Below are 17,868 nucleotides of genomic sequence, written 5' to 3'. Positions count from 1 at the left end.
TCTGACAGGCTGACCAACGGGCACAAGGACTTGTCGTGGATGGCGATTCAGGGCGGACTGCCCGTCCGGTCATTCATGCATGCCCGGAACCTGTGCAAGACCCGGTACTGCCCAAGGTGCCCCTTCGTGGAGGAAACATCTTTGCACACTTTTTGGGACTGCGGATTTGCACAGCGCCTGTTGACTGCCCTTGAGGACGACCTGAGGAACTCTGTCCCCAGGGCGAGCCTATCGCACCATTCTGTGCTTTACGGACTCTTCCCTGGGGTTCATACCGTCGGAGCCATCCAGGAGGCTTGGCGCCTTATGAACTGCTTCAAGGATGCCGTTTGGGTCGCCAGGAACCGGCTCATCTTGAGGAGGGAGAGGATGTCCATCCAGGACTGCCGCAGGCTGATCCACAGCCTGCTCAGAGACTATTCCATCGTGGACGGTCCGGAGGACGAGGATGAGGACTAAACCCCTCCTCCCCCTCTCCCCTTATGTGTCTTGTCTTTTAATAAAGCTTCGGGCCTGTGATTTTCCCCTCCCCATCCCCTTTTTCCCAATCCCCATCCCTTATCACGGTTCGTCGTACTGTATTGATTGACATGCTTTTTCTTTCATATTGAGTGTTTTGTGTAGCATAGGGGTGTGATGTGTCTAGTTAGTGCGTCGTATCCTCATGCTATGTAAATGTGATGTAGAATTCTGTGTGTACTGGGCTGCGGCACTGTACACTGTCTGTTAACTTATTTTTTGTGCTAATAAAAGATATATTCAATCAAAAAAATCTGTTCTTATCAGTTTAATATCTGATACGTCCCCTATCTGGGGACCATATATTAAATGGATTTTTAGAACAGGGAGATGGAAAAAGAGCTTGCTCTGTCCACTCCACGCATTGACCTGGTATTGCAGTATCTCCAGGACCGGTGCACCCCTTCTTTAATGCAGTTTCTAAAATCAGAAAGAATTGAATTCAATGCTTTTTGTTCATTTTGCTTGTTTGTCGGATTTTGGGATGGACTCTTTGGCTTTGCTTTTCTTCTCCTCATTGGATTTTTCATGTTAAAAGTTGCAGAAGCCAGATGACAAGCTCATTTTGGTTCAACTTCAGCAACTGTGCATTGCATTGCCATGTAATGTAATGTAATGCAATGCTATCTATCTAGCTCTCCCTCTATACTTCCTTTTGGATAAACAGACATATTAGGCAAGCATTTTGGAGCTTTCACCTAAATAACTACAGGTGGTGAGATAAGCTGCACAATATAATTGACCTTTCAGTATATTGTTGCACACACACCATCTATTTAGCAAATGCCCTTGTTATCAACAGCAGCCTTTTAAACTCACCTGAGCTAACAGGTATGTGAGCTGGTTACTCTGCTGCGCTTAAAATTTCTTTTTTGGTTTGCTACAATGCCTTTTCTGAAACGTTGTCTCCCTCTGCTGGAACACTGACTTCTTTCATTTAATGCCTGCAGACTATAAAAGAGAAACCAACCCAAAAAGTTTGGTTGATTAGTCTGTGGCATTCTTTTAAACTGTTGCTTATGGCGGTCTCTGTGAGCTTCTCAGTGACATTCAGCCATCCAGGTATCCCGCCTGCAGTAGACGGAATGTGGCAATGGAACGCTGGCTGCGCGTGTCATAATAGGCTCTGAGCCTTTATATACCTGCGCACAGCAGCAGCCACCTTCAGTCTGCTGCTGGACAGCCAGCAGCAGCAGCAGCAGGAGAGGTAATTAATCAGCAACCCTCCTGCTAAGGGTAGACAGCTGCTCGTTCCACCCCCCCCCCAGCCTTAATTGGTTCTCCTCCCTTCCAACGGTGTTGAGGCGGGTGGGAACAGCCGGGGGTTGAGGGTACTGTGCTAAAAGAGGTGGAGTTATGCAGATCTAAAACGCGTGGATTGCAGCAGCAGCAAGCCGAAAAGTGCAGGCATGTGAGGGATCTAGAGGTTGACAGCATGTCTTCTTAACGGGAGTCCAGGTGGCCATCTCCACAAATGGACTTTTCAGAATCCTTGGGTGGCACCGTAGTCGGAAACCAATTCTGGTTATCGCTTCTCGGCCTTTTGGCTAAGATCAAGTGTAGTATCTGTTCTTATAAGTTTAATATCTGATACGTCCCCTATCTGGGGACCATATATTAAATGGATTTTTAGAACAGGGAGATGGAAAAAGAGCTTGCTCTGTCCACTCCACGCATTGACCTGGTATTGCAGTATCTCCAGGACCGGTGCACCCCTTCTTTAATGCAGTTTCTAAAATCAGAAAGAATTGAATTCAATGCTTTTTGTTCATTTTGCTTGTTTGTCGGATTTTGGGATGGACTCTTTGGCTTTGCTTTTCTTCTCCTCATTGGATTTTTCATGTTAAAAGTTGCAGAAGCCAGATGACAAGCTCATTTTGGTTCAACTTCAGCAACTGTGCATTGCATTGCCATGTAATGTAATGTAATGCAATGCTATCTATCTAGCTCTCCCTCTATACTTCCTTTTGGATAAACAGACATATTAGGCAAGCATTTTGGAGCTTTCACCTAAATAACTACAGGTGGTGAGATAAGCTGCACAATATAATTGACCTTTCAGTATATTGTTGCACACACACCATCTATTTAGCAAATGCCCTTGTTATCAACAGCAGCCTTTTAAACTCACCTGAGCTAACAGGTATGTGAGCTGGTTACTCTGCTGCGCTTAAAATTTCTTTTTTGGTTTGCTACAATGCCTTTTCTGAAACGTTGTCTCCCTCTGCTGGAACACTGACTTCTTTCATTTAATGCCTGCAGACTATAAAAGAGAAACCAACCCAAAAAGTTTGGTTGATTAGTCTGTGGCATTCTTTTAAACTGTTGCTTATGGCGGTCTCTGTGAGCTTCTCAGTGACATTCAGCCATCCAGGTATCCCGCCTGCAGTAGACGGAATGTGGCAATGGAACGCTGGCTGCGCGTGTCATAATAGGCTCTGAGCCTTTATATACCTGCGCACAGCAGCAGCCACCTTCAGTCTGCTGCTGGACAGCCAGCAGCAGCAGCAGCAGGAGAGGTAATTAATCAGCAACCCTCCTGCTAAGGGTAGACAGCTGCTCGTTCCACCCCCCCCCCCGCCTTAATTGGTTCTCCTCCCTTCCAACGGTGTTGAGGCGGGTGGGGGGAACAGCCGGGGGTTGAGGGTACTGTGCTAAAAGAGGTGGAGTTATGCAGATCTAAAACGCGTGGATTGCAGCAGCAGCAAGCCAGAAAAGTGCAGGCATGTGAGGGATCTAGAGGTTGACAGCATGTCTTCTTAACGGGAGTCCAGGTGGCCATCTCCACAAATGGACTTTTCAGAATCCTTGGGTGGCACCGTAGTCGGAAACCAATTCTGGTTATCGCTTCTCGGCCTTTTGGCTAAGATCAAGTGATAGTATCTGTTCTTATCAGTTTAATATCTGATACGTCCCCTATCTGGGGACCATATATTAAATGGATTTTTAGAACAGGGAGATGGAAAAAGAGCTTGCTCTGTCCACTCCACGCATTGACCTGGTATTGCAGTATTTTCAGGACCGGTGCACCCCTTCTTTAATGCAGTTTCTAAAATCAGAAAGAATTGAATTCAATGCTTTTTGTTCATTTTGCTTGTTTGTCGGATTTTGGGATGGACTCTTTGGCTTTGCTTTTCTTCTCCTCATTGGATTTTTCATGTTAAAAGTTGCAGAAGCCAGATGACAAGCTCATTTGGTTCAACTTCAGCAACTGTGCATTGCATTGCCATGTAATGTAATGTAATGCAATGCTATCTATCTAGCTCTCCCTCTATACTTCCTTTCGGATAAACAGACATATTAGGCAAGCGTTTTGGAGCTTTCACCTAAATAACTACAGGTGGTGAGATAAGCTGCACAATATAATTGACCTTCAGTATATTGTTGCACACACACCATCTATTTAGCAAATGCCCTTGTTATCAACAGCAGCCTTTTAAACTCACCTGAGCTAACAGGTATGTGAGCTGGTTACTCTGCTGCGCTTAAAATTTCTTTTTTGGTTTGCTACAATGCCTTTTCTGAAACGTTGTCTCCCTCTGCTGGAACACTGACTCTTTCATTTAATGCCTGCAGACTATAAAAGAGAAACCAACCCAAAAAGTTTGGTTGATTGGTCTGTGGCATTCTTTTAAACTGTTGCTTATGGCGGTCTCTGTGAGCTTCTCAGTGACATTCAGCCATCCAGGTATCCCGCCTGCAGTAGACGGAATGTGGCAAGGAACGCTGGCTGCGCGTGTCATAATAGCTCTGAGCCTTTATATACCTGCGCACAGCAGCAGCCACCTTCAGTCTGCTGCTGGACAGCCAGCAGCAGCAGCAGCAGGAGAGGTAATTAATCAGCAACCCCTCCTGCTAAGGGTAGACAGCTGCTCGTTCCACCCCCCCCCGCCTTAATTGGTTCTCCTCCCTTCCAACGGTGTTGAGGCGGGTGGGAACAGCCGGGGGTTGAGGGTACTGTGCTAAAAGAGGTGGAGTTATGCAGATCTAAAACGCGTGGATTGCAGCAGCAGCAAGCCGAAAAGTGCAGGCATGTGAGGGATCTAGAGGTTGACAGCATGTCTTCTTAACGGGAGTCCAGGTGGCCATCTCCACAAATGGACTTTTCAGAATCCTTGGGTGGCACCGTAGTCGGAAACCAATTCTGGTTATCGCTTCTCGGCCTTTTGGCTAAGATCAAGTGTAGTATCTGTTCTTTTAAGAACACAAGAGCTACGATCTACACTTGACGAGAGCGATCGAACTCGGAAGGAGAAGAGCTTCGGAGCGCAGCTGACATCGGAGAAGGAAGGCGGATATCGGTGGGAGGAAGAAGCTCTAAAGAATCCAGAAGAAGACGAAGGACTCGGAGAAGAATCGGGCTGTCCTGTGGAATCTTTGAGTAAGAAAATCATCGAGACAAAGACCTTTCGGGGAATTTGTCCAGAACACGACGGGAGAAGAATCTGCATAGCTCCACCCATTTCGGGAAGAGCTCCAGATCCAGCTCCAAGAAGTAACTGCAGGAGGAAAGCCATGGCAAGCGCTGCGAGGAAGGCCGAAAAGAAGAGCCTGGAGCAGGGGACAGCCAGGAGGGCCCAGCCAGGAGCCGATTCTGACCCAAGGACTCTGCCTCCACGACTGGCCAGCAGAAGGGACCCCAGAAGCCCCGCCACGAACTCCAGCCCTGGAGCCATGGATGCGGCAGACGGTGGCCCTGAAGCTGAAGGAAGTGGATGGGAGGGTGCCGGACATGTCTCGGACGTGTTCTGCCAGAAGATGCTGCTGGATCGAGGCTTCTCCAGGTCGGACACCCTCAGCATCCAGACCTTCTTGACGGGGATCTTCTTCGTCACCTTCGCCACTGTGAACACCTGCAGGAGGTTCTGGGAAATGGTAAGCGCAAAAGGATCGGATAATTCTTTCTCTGCCTTTACAGGTAGCTGCCCTATCCAGAGGGACGAAAGGAGGATCACGGTCTCCATGCGCAACCCGCACACCCCAGGCCAAGACATCTGTACCTTCCTGAGACGCTTCTGTTTGGTTGTGAAGGAACCCTCTCACATCCTGAATGGACTCGGCTTCTGGACAGGTAAGTGGTCGGTGACTGTTAGACTTCACAGGGACCTGACGTACTCAGACGGACTTCAGCACCTGCCCCCGACATTCTCCCTGGGCAACTCCTACGGCCTCATCTATTACCCGGACATGCCGCGGAACTGCAGGAGATGCGGCAAGAACGGCCACGAGATGAAGGACTGCAAGGAGGATGCCTGCAGGATTTGTCGAGTGACGGGACACAGCTCGAAGGACTGCCCGAAGAAGACGTCCTGCAACCTGTGTGGGCTGGCGGCTCATCTGTACAAGGATTGCCCCAAGCGTGAGAGATCCTGGGCATCGGTGGTTGCGACGACCCCAGCTCCGGAGGACAACGCCCCGACGACCAGGCCTGTGAAGGTCAAGGACGCGACGACCAAGGCCCCAGCGGCCAAGGCCGAGACGACCAAGGCCAAAGCGGTCAAGGAGTCGGTGGCCAAAGCCCCAGCGACGGTCCCAGCAGCTCCGAAGCAGAAGAAAAAGTCAAAGGAGGGTAAGAGTTCTGTCACCCCTCTCTCGATCCCTCCCCCTGCCACCCCCGTCCAATCCCCCCCCACCCCGGCAACCCTGCTGAGGATTCCACTTCCTCTTCCTCCTTCCCCTACTCCTCAGCAGGTGTCCTTTCCCCTGCCCCGGCAGCCACTCTCCCTCCTCAGACCATGGTAGTGGTGGAATTAACCTTTCCTCCACCTGCCGCTATCTATCCGAGGAGGATTTTCCCCTTCTTGTCTCCCAGTTCCAACCCGGGGAAAGAGGAAGGTGGAGGACAGCCCTGCTACTGAATCCTCCAAAAAGAAGATTCTGGATTTCGTAGGCGAAAAGGAGGATACCCTCCCTGAGCCAGAAGAGATGGAGCACATGGTTGAGACCCTGGTGGCCGAGCCAGAAGAGGAGGAACTGGTGGTCGCCGAGATCGAGGCCGCGCTGCTTGACCAGATGGAGGAAGAGGGCCTGCTGGTGATCCCGTCACCAGCAGTCAACACCGACGAGGGACCACCCGACCGGAGTGGTAACTAAGGTGTATTGCCTGCGCTAACTTTTTCTTTTTTCCCTACATGATGGCTAATATTAACTTATTTTCCATTAATGTCAGGAGCATCAAGGACAAGTTCAGACGTCAGACTATTTATGCCTTCCTTACTTCCCAGTTGTGTGATGTTTATATGTTGCAGGAATGTTCCCTTCCCTCCTCTAGGTCCTTCAAACATCTGGCCAGGGAGTGGTCCCACGGTCCATCCTACTGGTCCGGTGGGGGTGACTGCAAGTCTGCAGGGGTCGCAATTCTGATCAGGGGGGGCGCATTCACGCTTGAGTCAGTCCAGGAGCTCATCTGCGGCAGGGCTCTTGTTGTAGATGGCAACTGGGCGGGAGAACCTGTCAGGTTCATCAACGTGTATGCGTCCCCACTGAAGAATGAGCGTTTGGAGCTTTTCCAGACCCTGCGGCTCAGCTTGCCACCACCAGGACCTTAGTGATGGCCGGGGATTTCAACTGCCCCATCGAGGAGGATGGTCGTAGTTCTGGCACATCTGCCAAGTTGGACATCACGTCCAAGCTGCTCATCGAGATGGTAACCGAGGCCTCTCTTCAGGACGTGGTGGGCTCCATGGGGAGAGGCTCCACGAACTATTCGTGGAGCCGACCGGATGGCTCACTCCGTCCAGGATTGACTTTGTGTTCACCTCTCGGGCAGTCAGGCAGAGTAGGCACTCGATGGTCCCCTGCTTCTTCTCCGACCACAGAGCCATTCACTTACAAGGTGTCCTCGGCGACGGTTTTCCGTCCGGCCCCGGCTCCTGGAAGCTGAATTGTGCTCTGCTGGCTCAGGATGAAGTCGTGGAGGAGCTGAGAGCAGCCTACGCAATGTGGCAGTCCTACAAGGGTAGCTTCCAAACAGTCTCTGATTGGTGGGAATATGTTAAACTTGAGTTTCGCTGTTTCTTTCAGGCCAAGGGTCGACAACAGGCGTGTGAGAAGAGGAGGGACTTCAGAGGGCTGCAGCGCGAGCTGCGGTCGCTGCAGGACCTTCTTCACTGTGGCTGGGACGTGAGGGAGGAGCTGGAGGAGACCAAGAAGAGCCTGAAAAGGCACTTTGAGGAGGAGTCCAAGCGAATCGTCTTCCGTTCCAAAGTGGAGAATCTGGAGAAGGGTGAGAAATGTAACTCATTCTTTTTCAGGAAACTTCATGCCGGTCACACGCCCCTGAACGAGCTGCGAGACGAGAGCGGAAACATGCGACGTGGGAAGGAGGACGTGATGAGGGTCGTCAGCGACTTCTACAGCGAACTCTACTCCCACAAGACTACCGACCCCGACGCTGCTGATAACTTCCTGTCAGGTATCACTAACCATCTTGATCCTGCAGGCACGGCAGCCTTGGACAAACCTCTGATGGTGGGCGAATTGCTCTCTGCCGCTAAATCCTTTAGGACCGGCAGGACCCCGGGCAGTGATGGTCTTCCAGCGGAGCTCTATGTAGCGCTGGGAGACCTCATCTGTCCGGACCTGTTGGACCTGTACGAGGAGATGGTGGTGGAGGGTAGAATGCCTCCATCTTTGAGGGAAGGAATGGTCACGATCCTGTACAAGCGGAAGGGAGAGAGTTGCGACCTGAGGAATTGGCGTCCCATCACTCTGCTCAACGTGGACTACAAGATCCTGGCCAAGACGATGGCGACACGACTTAAGACGGTCATCGGACGGATCATCCACCCGGACCAGACCTGCGGCATCCCTGGACGTCGCATCGCAGACAGCCTCGCTCTCGTGCGGGACACGGTCGAGTACATCAAGGTCCGCCGCGCACACGCGGCCCTGGTCTCCTTGGATCAGGAGAAGGCCTTCGACCGGGTTTCCCACGAGTTCATGGGCCGAGCTCTGCACCGGTTAGGTTTGGGTAACATGTTTTGTTCGTATGTCCGTTTGATGTATTTTGATATCCACAGCTCGGTGTTGGTGAAAGGCTGGAAGACTGACCCCTTCCCTGTCCTCTCTGGGGTCAGACAAGGCTGCCCTCTATCACCTCTTCTTTTTGTTTGTGTTATAGAACTCTTCGCAGAGGCTATCCGGCAGAATGGAGAGATCAGAGGGATCACCGCACCGGGTCCGGGACGACACGAGGTCAAGTGCTCGCTCTACATGGACGACGTCACCGTCTTCTGCGCTGATCGTGGTTCAGTCGACGCCCTCGTCCAGACGTGTGAGAGGTTCGGCCGGGCTTCAGGGGCCAAAGTCAACTGCAGGAAGTCGGAAGCCATGCTCTTCGGGGATTGGCAGCCGGCCTCCTCCGCCCCCTTCCCCTTCAACATTCAACCGGATTTCCTCAAGGTGCTGGGAGTCTGGTTCGGGAAGGAAGGAGCGGCCCTCAAGTCCTGGCAAGAACGCTTGGCCAAGGTGAAGCAACGGATCGGACTCTGGAGCCTCAGACACCTCACTTGTGAGGGTAAGGCACTCGTCCTGCGTAATGAGGTCCTGCCCGTCTTGCAGTACACGGCGCAGGCCTGGCCCCCACACGTCACTGTGTGCAGGGCCATTACCAGGACAGTGTTTCACTTTGTCTGGGGATCCAAGATGGACAGAGTCAGGCGGGCCGTCATGTACAAGGAGCCTCGCAAGGGTGGGAAGGGCGTTCCAGATATCCCCACCCTCCTGCGATCCTCTTTTGTGTGTGATTGTGTCCGCCGGACTTTGCAAGTCAAGAATGGCTCCGCGGGCAGGTCCATGTCTCGCTTCTTCCTGCTTCCTCTTTGGAGGCGACTCGGCTGGGACAAGTGGGACAGCTCCTTCCCCTACAACTGGACGACGCCATGGTTCTACGGAGACGTCGTTCGATTTGTGGGGGAACATCAACTGGAGGGACTCAAGCCCGACTTGTGGAAGCCCAAAACTATCCACAAGCTCATCAGAGCCAAGGATGACGTGGAGAACATCACAGGACTTCACCAGGACACGCTGGAGACTGTGTGGACAAATGTGTCGTCTGACAGGCTGACCAACGGGCACAAGGACTTGTCGTGGATGGCGATTCAGGGCGGACTGCCCGTCCGGTCATTCATGCATGCCCGGAACCTGTGCAAGACCCGGTACTGCCCAAGGTGCCCCTTCGTGGAGGAAACATCTTTGCACACTTTTTGGGACTGCGGATTTGCACAGCGCCTGTTGACTGCCCTTGAGGACGACCTGAGGAACTCTGTCCCCAGGGCGAGCCTATCGCACCATTCTGTGCTTTACGGACTCTTCCCTGGGGTTCATACCGTCGGAGCCATCCAGGAGGCTTGGCGCCTTATGAACTGCTTCAAGGATGCCGTTTGGGTCGCCAGGAACCGGCTCATCTTGAGGAGGGAGAGGATGTCCATCCAGGACTGCCGCAGGCTGATCCACAGCCTGCTCAGAGACTATTCCATCGTGGACGGTCCGGAGGACGAGGATGAGGACTAAACCCCTCCTCCCCCTCTCCCCTTATGTGTCTTGTCTTTTAATAAAGCTTCGGGCCTGTGATTTTCCCCTCCCCATCCCCTTTTTCCCAATCCCCATCCCTTATCACGGTTCGTCGTACTGTATTGATTGACATGCTTTTTCTTTCATATTGAGTGTTTTGTGTAGCATAGGGGTGTGATGTGTCTAGTTAGTGCGTCGTATCCTCATGCTATGTAAATGTGATGTAGAATTCTGTGTGTACTGGGCTGCGGCACTGTACACTGTCTGTTAACTTATTTTTTGTGCTAATAAAAGATATATTCAATCAAAAAAATCTGTTCTTATCAGTTTAATATCTGATACGTCCCCTATCTGGGGACCATATATTAAATGGATTTTTAGAACAGGGAGATGGAAAAAGAGCTTGCTCTGTCCACTCCACGCATTGACCTGGTATTGCAGTATCTCCAGGACCGGTGCACCCCTTCTTTAATGCAGTTTCTAAAATCAGAAAGAATTGAATTCAATGCTTTTTGTTCATTTTGCTTGTTTGTCGGATTTTGGGATGGACTCTTTGGCTTTGCTTTTCTTCTCCTCATTGGATTTTTCATGTTAAAAGTTGCAGAAGCCAGATGACAAGCTCATTTTGGTTCAACTTCAGCAACTGTGCATTGCATTGCCATGTAATGTAATGTAATGCAATGCTATCTATCTAGCTCTCCCTCTATACTTCCTTTTGGATAAACAGACATATTAGGCAAGCATTTTGGAGCTTTCACCTAAATAACTACAGGTGGTGAGATAAGCTGCACAATATAATTGACCTTTCAGTATATTGTTGCACACACACCATCTATTTAGCAAATGCCCTTGTTATCAACAGCAGCCTTTTAAACTCACCTGAGCTAACAGGTATGTGAGCTGGTTACTCTGCTGCGCTTAAAATTTCTTTTTTGGTTTGCTACAATGCCTTTTCTGAAACGTTGTCTCCCTCTGCTGGAACACTGACTTCTTTCATTTAATGCCTGCAGACTATAAAAGAGAAACCAACCCAAAAAGTTTGGTTGATTAGTCTGTGGCATTCTTTTAAACTGTTGCTTATGGCGGTCTCTGTGAGCTTCTCAGTGACATTCAGCCATCCAGGTATCCCGCCTGCAGTAGACGGAATGTGGCAATGGAACGCTGGCTGCGCGTGTCATAATAGGCTCTGAGCCTTTATATACCTGCGCACAGCAGCAGCCACCTTCAGTCTGCTGCTGGACAGCCAGCAGCAGCAGCAGCAGGAGAGGTAATTAATCAGCAACCCTCCTGCTAAGGGTAGACAGCTGCTCGTTCCACCCCCCCCCCCGCCTTAATTGGTTCTCCTCCCTTCCAACGGTGTTGAGGCGGGTGGGAACAGCCGGGGGTTGAGGGTACTGTGCTAAAAGAGGTGGAGTTATGCAGATAAAAAACGCGTGGATTGCAGCAGCAGCAAGCCGAAAAGTGCAGGCATGTGAGGGATCTAGAGGTTGACAGCATGTCTTCTTAACGGGAGTCCAGGTGGCCATCTCCACAAATGGACTTTTCAGAATCCTTGGGTGGCACCGTAGTCGGAAACCAATTCTGGTTATCGCTTCTCGGCCTTTTGGCTAAGATCAAGTGTAGTATCGGTTCTTATCAGTTTAATATCTGATACGTCCCCTATCTGGGGACCATATATTAAATGGATTTTTAGAACAGGGAGATGGAAAAAGAGCTTGCTCTGTCCACTCCACGCATTGACCTGGTATTGCAGTATCTCCAGGACCGGTGCACCCCTTCTTTAATGCAGTTTCTAAAATCAGAAAGAATTGAATTCAATGCTTTTTGTTCATTTTGCTTGTTTGTCGGATTTTGGGATGGACTCTTTGGCTTTGCTTTTCTTCTCCTCATTGGATTTTTCATGTTAAAAGTTGCAGAAGCCAGATGACAAGCTCATTTTGGTTCAACTTCAGCAACTGTGCATTGCATTGCCATGTAATGTAATGTAATGCAATGCTATCTATCTAGCTCTCCCTCTATACTTCCTTTTGGATAAACAGACATATTAGGCAAGCATTTTGGAGCTTTCACCTAAATAACTACAGGTGGTGAGATAAGCTGCACAATATAATTGACCTTTCAGTATATTGTTGCACACACACCATCTATTTAGCAAATGCCCTTGTTATCAACAGCAGCCTTTTAAACTCACCTGAGCTAACAGGTATGTGAGCTGGTTACTCTGCTGCGCTTAAAATTTCTTTTTTGGTTTGCTACAATGCCTTTTCTGAAACGTTGTCTCCCTCTGCTGGAACACTGACTTCTTTCATTTAATGCCTGCAGACTATAAAAGAGAAACCAACCCAAAAAGTTTGGTTGATTAGTCTGTGGCATTCTTTTAAACTGTTGCTTATGGCGGTCTCTGTGAGCTTCTCAGTGACATTCAGCCATCCAGGTATCCCGCCTGCAGTAGACGGAATGTGGCAATGGAACGCTGGCTGCGCGTGTCATAATAGGCTCTGAGCCTTTATATACCTGCGCACAGCAGCAGCCACCTTCAGTCTGCTGCTGGACAGCCAGCAGCAGCAGCAGCAGGAGAGGTAATTAATCAGCAACCCTCCTGCTAAGGGTAGACAGCTGCTCGTTCCACCCCCCCCCCCCCCGCCTTAATTGGTTCTCCTCCCTTCCAACGGTGTTGAGGCGGGTGGGAACAGCCGGGGGTTGAGGGTACTGTGCTAAAAGAGGTGGAGTTATGCAGATCTAAAACGCGTGGATTGCAGCAGCAGCAAGCCGAAAAGTGCAGGCATGTGAGGGATCTAGAGGTTGACAGCATGTCTTCTTAACGGGAGTCCAGGTGGCCATCTCCACAAATGGACTTTTCAGAATCCTTGGGTGGCACCGTAGTCGGAAACCAATTCTGGTTATCGCTTCTCGGCCTTTTGGCTAAGATCAAGTGTAGTATCTGTTCTTATCAGTTTAATATCTGATACGTCCCCTATCTGGGGACCATATATTAAATGGATTTTTAGAACAGGGAGATGGAAAAAGAGCTTGCTCTGTCCACTCCACGCATTGACCTGGTATTGCAGTATCTCCAGGACCGGTGCACCCCTTCTTTAATGCAGTTTCTAAAATCAGAAAGAATTGAATTCAATGCTTTTTGTTCATTTTGCTTGTTTGTCGGATTTTGGGATGGACTCTTTGGCTTTGCTTTTCTTCTCCTCATTGGATTTTTCATGTTAAAAGTTGCAGAAGCCAGATGACAAGCTCATTTTGGTTCAACTTCAGCAACTGTGCATTGCATTGCCATGTAATGTAATGTAATGCAATGCTATCTATCTAGCTCTCCCTCTATACTTCCTTTTGGATAAACAGACATATTAGGCAAGCATTTTGGAGCTTTCACCTAAATAACTACAGGTGGTGAGATAAGCTGCACAATATAATTGACCTTTCAGTATATTGTTGCACACACACCATCTATTTAGCAAATGCCCTTGTTATCAACAGCAGCCTTTTAAACTCACCTGAGCTAACAGGTATGTGAGCTGGTTACTCTGCTGCGCTTAAAATTTCTTTTTTGGTTTGCTACAATGCCTTTTCTGAAACGTTGTCTCCCTCTGCTGGAACACTGACTTCTTTCATTTAATGCCTGCAGACTATAAAAGAGAAACCAACCCAAAAAGTTTGGTTGATTAGTCTGTGGCATTCTTTTAAACTGTTGCTTATGGCGGTCTCTGTGAGCTTCTCAGTGACATTCAGCCATCCAGGTATCCCGCCTGCAGTAGACGGAATGTGGCAATGGAACGCTGGCTGCGCGTGTCATAATAGGCTCTGAGCCTTTATATACCTGCGCACAGCAGCAGCCACGTTCAGTCTGCTGCTGGACAGCCAGCAGCAGCAGCAGCAGGAGAGGTAATTAATCAGCAACCCTCCTGCTAAGGGTAGACAGCTGCTCGTTCCACCCCCCCCCGCCTTAATTGGTTCTCCTCCCTTCCAACGGTGTTGAGGCGGGTGGGAACAGCCGGGGGTTGAGGGTACTGTGCTAAAAGAGATGGAGTTATGCAGATCTAAAACGCGTGGATTGCAGCAGCAGCAAGCCGAAAAGTGCAGGCATGTGAGGGATCTAGAGGTTGACAGCATGTCTTCTTAACGGAAGTCCAGGTGGCCATCTCCACAAATGGACTTTTCAGAATCCTTGGGTGGCACCGTAGTCGGAAACCAATTCTGGTTATCGCTTCTCGGCCTTTTGGCTAAGATCAAGTGTAGTATCTGTTCTTATCAGTTTAATATCTGATACGTCCCCTATCTGGGGACCATATATTAAATGGATTTTTAGAACAGGGAGATGGAAAAAGAGCTTGCTCTGTCCACTCCACGCATTGACCTGGTATTGCAGTATCTCCAGGACCGGTGCACCGATTCTTTAATGCAGTTTCTAAAATCAGAAAGAATTGAATTCAATGCTTTTTGTTCATTTTGCTTGTTTGTCGGATTTTGGCATGGACTCTTTGGCTTTGCTTTTCTTCTCCTCATTGGATTTTTCATGTTAAAAGTTGCAGAAGCCAGATGACAAGCTCATTTTGGTTCAACTTCAGCAACTGTGCATTGCATTGCCATGTAATGTAATGTAATGCAATGCTATCTATCTAGCTCTCCCTCTATACTTCCTTTTGGATAAACAGACATATTAGGCAAGCATTTTGGAGCTTTCACCTAAATAACTACAGGTGGTGAGATAAGCTGCACAATATAATTGACCTTTCAGTATATTGTTGCACACACACCATCTATTTAGCAAATGCCCTTGTTATCAACAGCAGCCTTTTAAACTCACCTGAGCTAACAGGTATGTGAGCTGGTTACTCTGCTGCGCTTAAAATTTCTTTTTTGGTTTGCTACAATGCCTTTTCTGAAACGTTGTCTCCCTCTACTGGAACACTGACTTCTTTCATTTAATGCCTGCAGACTATAAAAGAGAAACCAACCCAAAAAGTTTGGTTGATTAGTCTGTGGCATTCTTTTAAACTGTTGCTTATGGCGGTCTCTGTGAGCTTCTCAGTGACATTCAGCCATCCAGGTATCCCGCCTGCAGTAGACGGAATGTGGCAATGGAACGCTGGCTGCGCGTGTCATAATAGGCTCTGAGCCTTTATATACCTGCGCACAGCAGCAGCCACCTTCAGTCTGCTGCTGGACAGCCAGCAGCAGCAGCAGCAGGAGAGGTAATTAATCAGCAACCCTCCTGCTAAGGGTAGACAGCTGCTCGTTCCACCCCCCCCCCCGCCTTAATTGGTTCTCCTCCCTTCCAACGGTGTTGAGGCGGGTGGGAACAGCCGGGGGTTGAGGGTACTGTGCTAAAAGAGGTGGAGTTATGCAGATCTAAAACGCGTGGATTGCAGCAGCAGCAAGCCGAAAAGTGCAGGCATGTGAGGGATCTAGAGGTTGACAGCATGTCTTCTTAACGGGAGTCCAGGTGGCCATCTCCACAAATGGACTTTTCAGAATCCTTGGGTGGCACCGTAGTCGGAAACCAATTCTGGTTATCGCTTCTCGGCCTTTTGGCTAAGATCAAGTGTAGTATCTGTTCTTATCAGTTTAATATCTGATACGTCCCCTATCTGGGGACCATATATTAAATGGATTTTTAGAACAGGGAGATGGAAAAAGAGCTTGCTCTGTCCACTCCACGCATTGACCTGGTATTGCAGTATCTCCAGGACCGGTGCACCCCTTCTTTAATGCAGTTTCTAAAATCAGAAAGAATTGAATTCAATGCTTTTTGTTCATTTTGCTTGTTTGTCGGATTTTGGGATGGACTCTTTGGCTTTGCTTTTCTTCTCCTCATTGGATTTTTCATGTTAAAAGTTGCAGAAGCCAGATGACAAGCTCATTTTGGTTCAACTTCAGCAACTGTGCATTGCATTGCCATGTAATGTAATGTAATGCAATGCTATCTATCTAGCTCTCCCTCTAAACTTCCTTTTGGATAAACAGACATATTAGGCAAGCATTTTGGAGCTTTCACCTAAATAACTACAGGTGGTGAGATAAGCTGCACAATATAATTGACCTTTCAGTATATTGTTGCACACACACCATCTATTTAGCAAATGCCCTTGTTATCAACAGCAGCCTTTTAAACTCACCTGAGCTAACAGGTATGTGAGCTGGTTACTCTGCTGCGCTTAAAATTTCTTTTTTGGTTTGCTACAATGCCTTTTCTGAAACGTTGTCTCCCTCTGCTGGAACACTGACTTCTTTCATTTAATGCCTGCAGACTATAAAAGAGAAACCAACCCAAAAAGTTTGGTTGATTAGTCTGTGGCATTCTTTTAAACTGTTGCTTATGGCGGTCTCTGTGAGCTTCTCAGTGACATTCAGCCATCCAGGTATCCCGCCTGCAGTAGATGGAATGTGGCAATGGAACGCTGGCTGCGCGTGTCATAATAGGCTCTGAGCCTTTATATACCTGCGCACAGCAGCAGCCACCTTCAGTCTGCTGCTGGACAGCCAGCAGCAGCAGCAGCAGGAGAGGTAATTAATCAGCAACCCTCCTGCTAAGGGTAGACAGCTGCTCGTTCCCCCCCCCCCGCCTTAATTGGTTCTCCTCCCTTCCAACGGTGTTGAGGCGGGTGGGAACAGCCGGGGGTTGAGGGTACTGTGCTAAAAGAGGTGGAGTTATGCAGATCTAAAAAGCGTGGATTGCAGCAGCAGCAAGCCGAAAAGTGTAGGCATGTGAGGGATCTAGAGGTTGACAGCATGTCTTCTTAACGGGAGTCCAGGTGGCCATCTCCACAAATGGACTTTTCAGAATCCTTGGGTGGCACCGTAGTCGGAAACCAATTCTGGTTATCGCTTCTCGGCCTTTTGGCTAAGATCAAGTGTAGTATCTGTTCTTATCAGTTTAATATCTGATACGTCCCCTATCTGGGGACATATATTAAATGGATTTTTAGAACAGGGAGATGGAAAAAGAGCTTGCTCTGTCCACTCCACGCATTGACCTGGTATTGCAGTATCTCCAGGACCGGTGCACCCCTTCTTTAATGCAGTTTCTAAAATCAGAAAGAATTGAATTCAATGCTTTTTGTTCATTTTGCTTGTTTGTCGGATTTTGGGATGGACTCTTTGGCTTTGCTTTTCTTCTCCTCATTGGATTTTTCATGTTAAAAGTTGCAGAAGCCAGATGACAAGCTCATTTTGGTTCAACTTCAGCAACTGTGCATTGCATTGCCATGTAATGTAATGTAATGCAATGCTATCTTTCTAGCTCTCCCTCTATACTTCCTTTTGGATAAACAGACATATTAGGCAAGCATTTTGGAGCTTTCACCTAAATAACTACAGGTGGTGAGATAAGCTGCACAATATAATTGACCTTTCAGTATATTGTTGCACACACACCATCTATTTAGCAAATGCCCTTGTTATCAACAGCAGCCTTTTAAACTCACCTGAGCTAACAGGTATGTGAGCTGGTTACTCTGCTGCGCTTAAAATTTCTTTTTTGGTTTGCTACAATGCCTTTTCTGAAACGTTGTCTCCCTCTGCTGGAACACTGACTTCTTTCATTTAATGCCTGCAGACTATAAAAGAGAAACCAACCCAAAAAGTTTGGTTGATTAGTCTGTGGCATTCTTTTAAACTGTTGCTTATGGCGGTCTCTGTGAGCTTCTCAGTGACATTCAGCCATCCAGGTATCCCGCCTGCAGTAGACGGAATGTGGCAATGGAACGCTGGCTGCGCGTGTCATAATAGGCTCTGAGCCTTTATATACCTGCGCACAGCAGCAGCCACCTTCAGTCTGCTGCTGGACAGCCAGCAGCAGCAGCAGCAGGAGAGGTAATTAATCAG

At 48.7% G+C, this 17,868-nt stretch overlaps 9 non-coding genes and 1 pseudogene across 9 annotated transcripts; all 10 read left to right on the top strand.

Annotated features, from left to right (window-relative positions):
* The first annotated feature begins 731 nt into the window (after positions 1 to 731).
* On the top strand, positions 732 to 925 carry LOC141185705 (U2 spliceosomal RNA). The gene has a single exon (XR_012260339.1). It is a non-coding gene; the product is annotated as a U2 spliceosomal RNA (small nuclear RNA).
* A 1,121-nt stretch (positions 926 to 2,046) lies between these two features.
* On the top strand, positions 2,047 to 2,237 carry LOC141185386 (U2 spliceosomal RNA). The gene has a single exon (XR_012260054.1). It is a non-coding gene; the product is annotated as a U2 spliceosomal RNA (small nuclear RNA).
* Positions 2,238 to 3,362: 1,125 nt separating this feature from the next.
* Positions 3,363 to 3,554, top strand: LOC141185582 (U2 spliceosomal RNA). Its single transcript, XR_012260232.1, has one exon. It is a non-coding gene; the product is annotated as a U2 spliceosomal RNA (small nuclear RNA).
* A 1,115-nt stretch (positions 3,555 to 4,669) lies between these two features.
* Positions 4,670 to 4,747, top strand: LOC141186053 (U2 spliceosomal RNA; annotated as a pseudogene).
* Positions 4,748 to 10,304: 5,557 nt separating this feature from the next.
* On the top strand, positions 10,305 to 10,498 carry LOC141185704 (U2 spliceosomal RNA). Its single transcript, XR_012260338.1, has one exon. It is a non-coding gene; the product is annotated as a U2 spliceosomal RNA (small nuclear RNA).
* Positions 10,499 to 11,619: 1,121 nt separating this feature from the next.
* On the top strand, positions 11,620 to 11,810 carry LOC141184959 (U2 spliceosomal RNA). The gene has a single exon (XR_012259665.1). It is a non-coding gene; the product is annotated as a U2 spliceosomal RNA (small nuclear RNA).
* Positions 11,811 to 12,934: 1,124 nt separating this feature from the next.
* LOC141189502 (U2 spliceosomal RNA) lies at positions 12,935 to 13,125 on the top strand. Its single transcript, XR_012263558.1, has one exon. It is a non-coding gene; the product is annotated as a U2 spliceosomal RNA (small nuclear RNA).
* A 1,119-nt stretch (positions 13,126 to 14,244) lies between these two features.
* Positions 14,245 to 14,435, top strand: LOC141184275 (U2 spliceosomal RNA). The gene has a single exon (XR_012259045.1). It is a non-coding gene; the product is annotated as a U2 spliceosomal RNA (small nuclear RNA).
* A 1,121-nt stretch (positions 14,436 to 15,556) lies between these two features.
* LOC141189501 (U2 spliceosomal RNA) lies at positions 15,557 to 15,747 on the top strand. Its single transcript, XR_012263557.1, has one exon. It is a non-coding gene; the product is annotated as a U2 spliceosomal RNA (small nuclear RNA).
* Positions 15,748 to 16,865: 1,118 nt separating this feature from the next.
* LOC141184458 (U2 spliceosomal RNA) lies at positions 16,866 to 17,055 on the top strand. The gene has a single exon (XR_012259211.1). It is a non-coding gene; the product is annotated as a U2 spliceosomal RNA (small nuclear RNA).
* The last annotated feature ends 813 nt before the right edge of the window (positions 17,056 to 17,868 follow it).

This window comes from Phyllobates terribilis, unplaced genomic scaffold (assembly GCF_046119375.1).
Source record: "Phyllobates terribilis strain yellow unplaced genomic scaffold, ASM4611937v1 Scaffold_40__1_contigs__length_11209783, whole genome shotgun sequence".
Lineage (NCBI taxonomy): Eukaryota > Metazoa > Chordata > Amphibia > Anura > Dendrobatidae > Phyllobates > Phyllobates terribilis.
The sequence above is the reverse complement of the archived record's forward strand: the minus strand, read 5'-3'. Positions and strand labels throughout refer to the sequence as shown.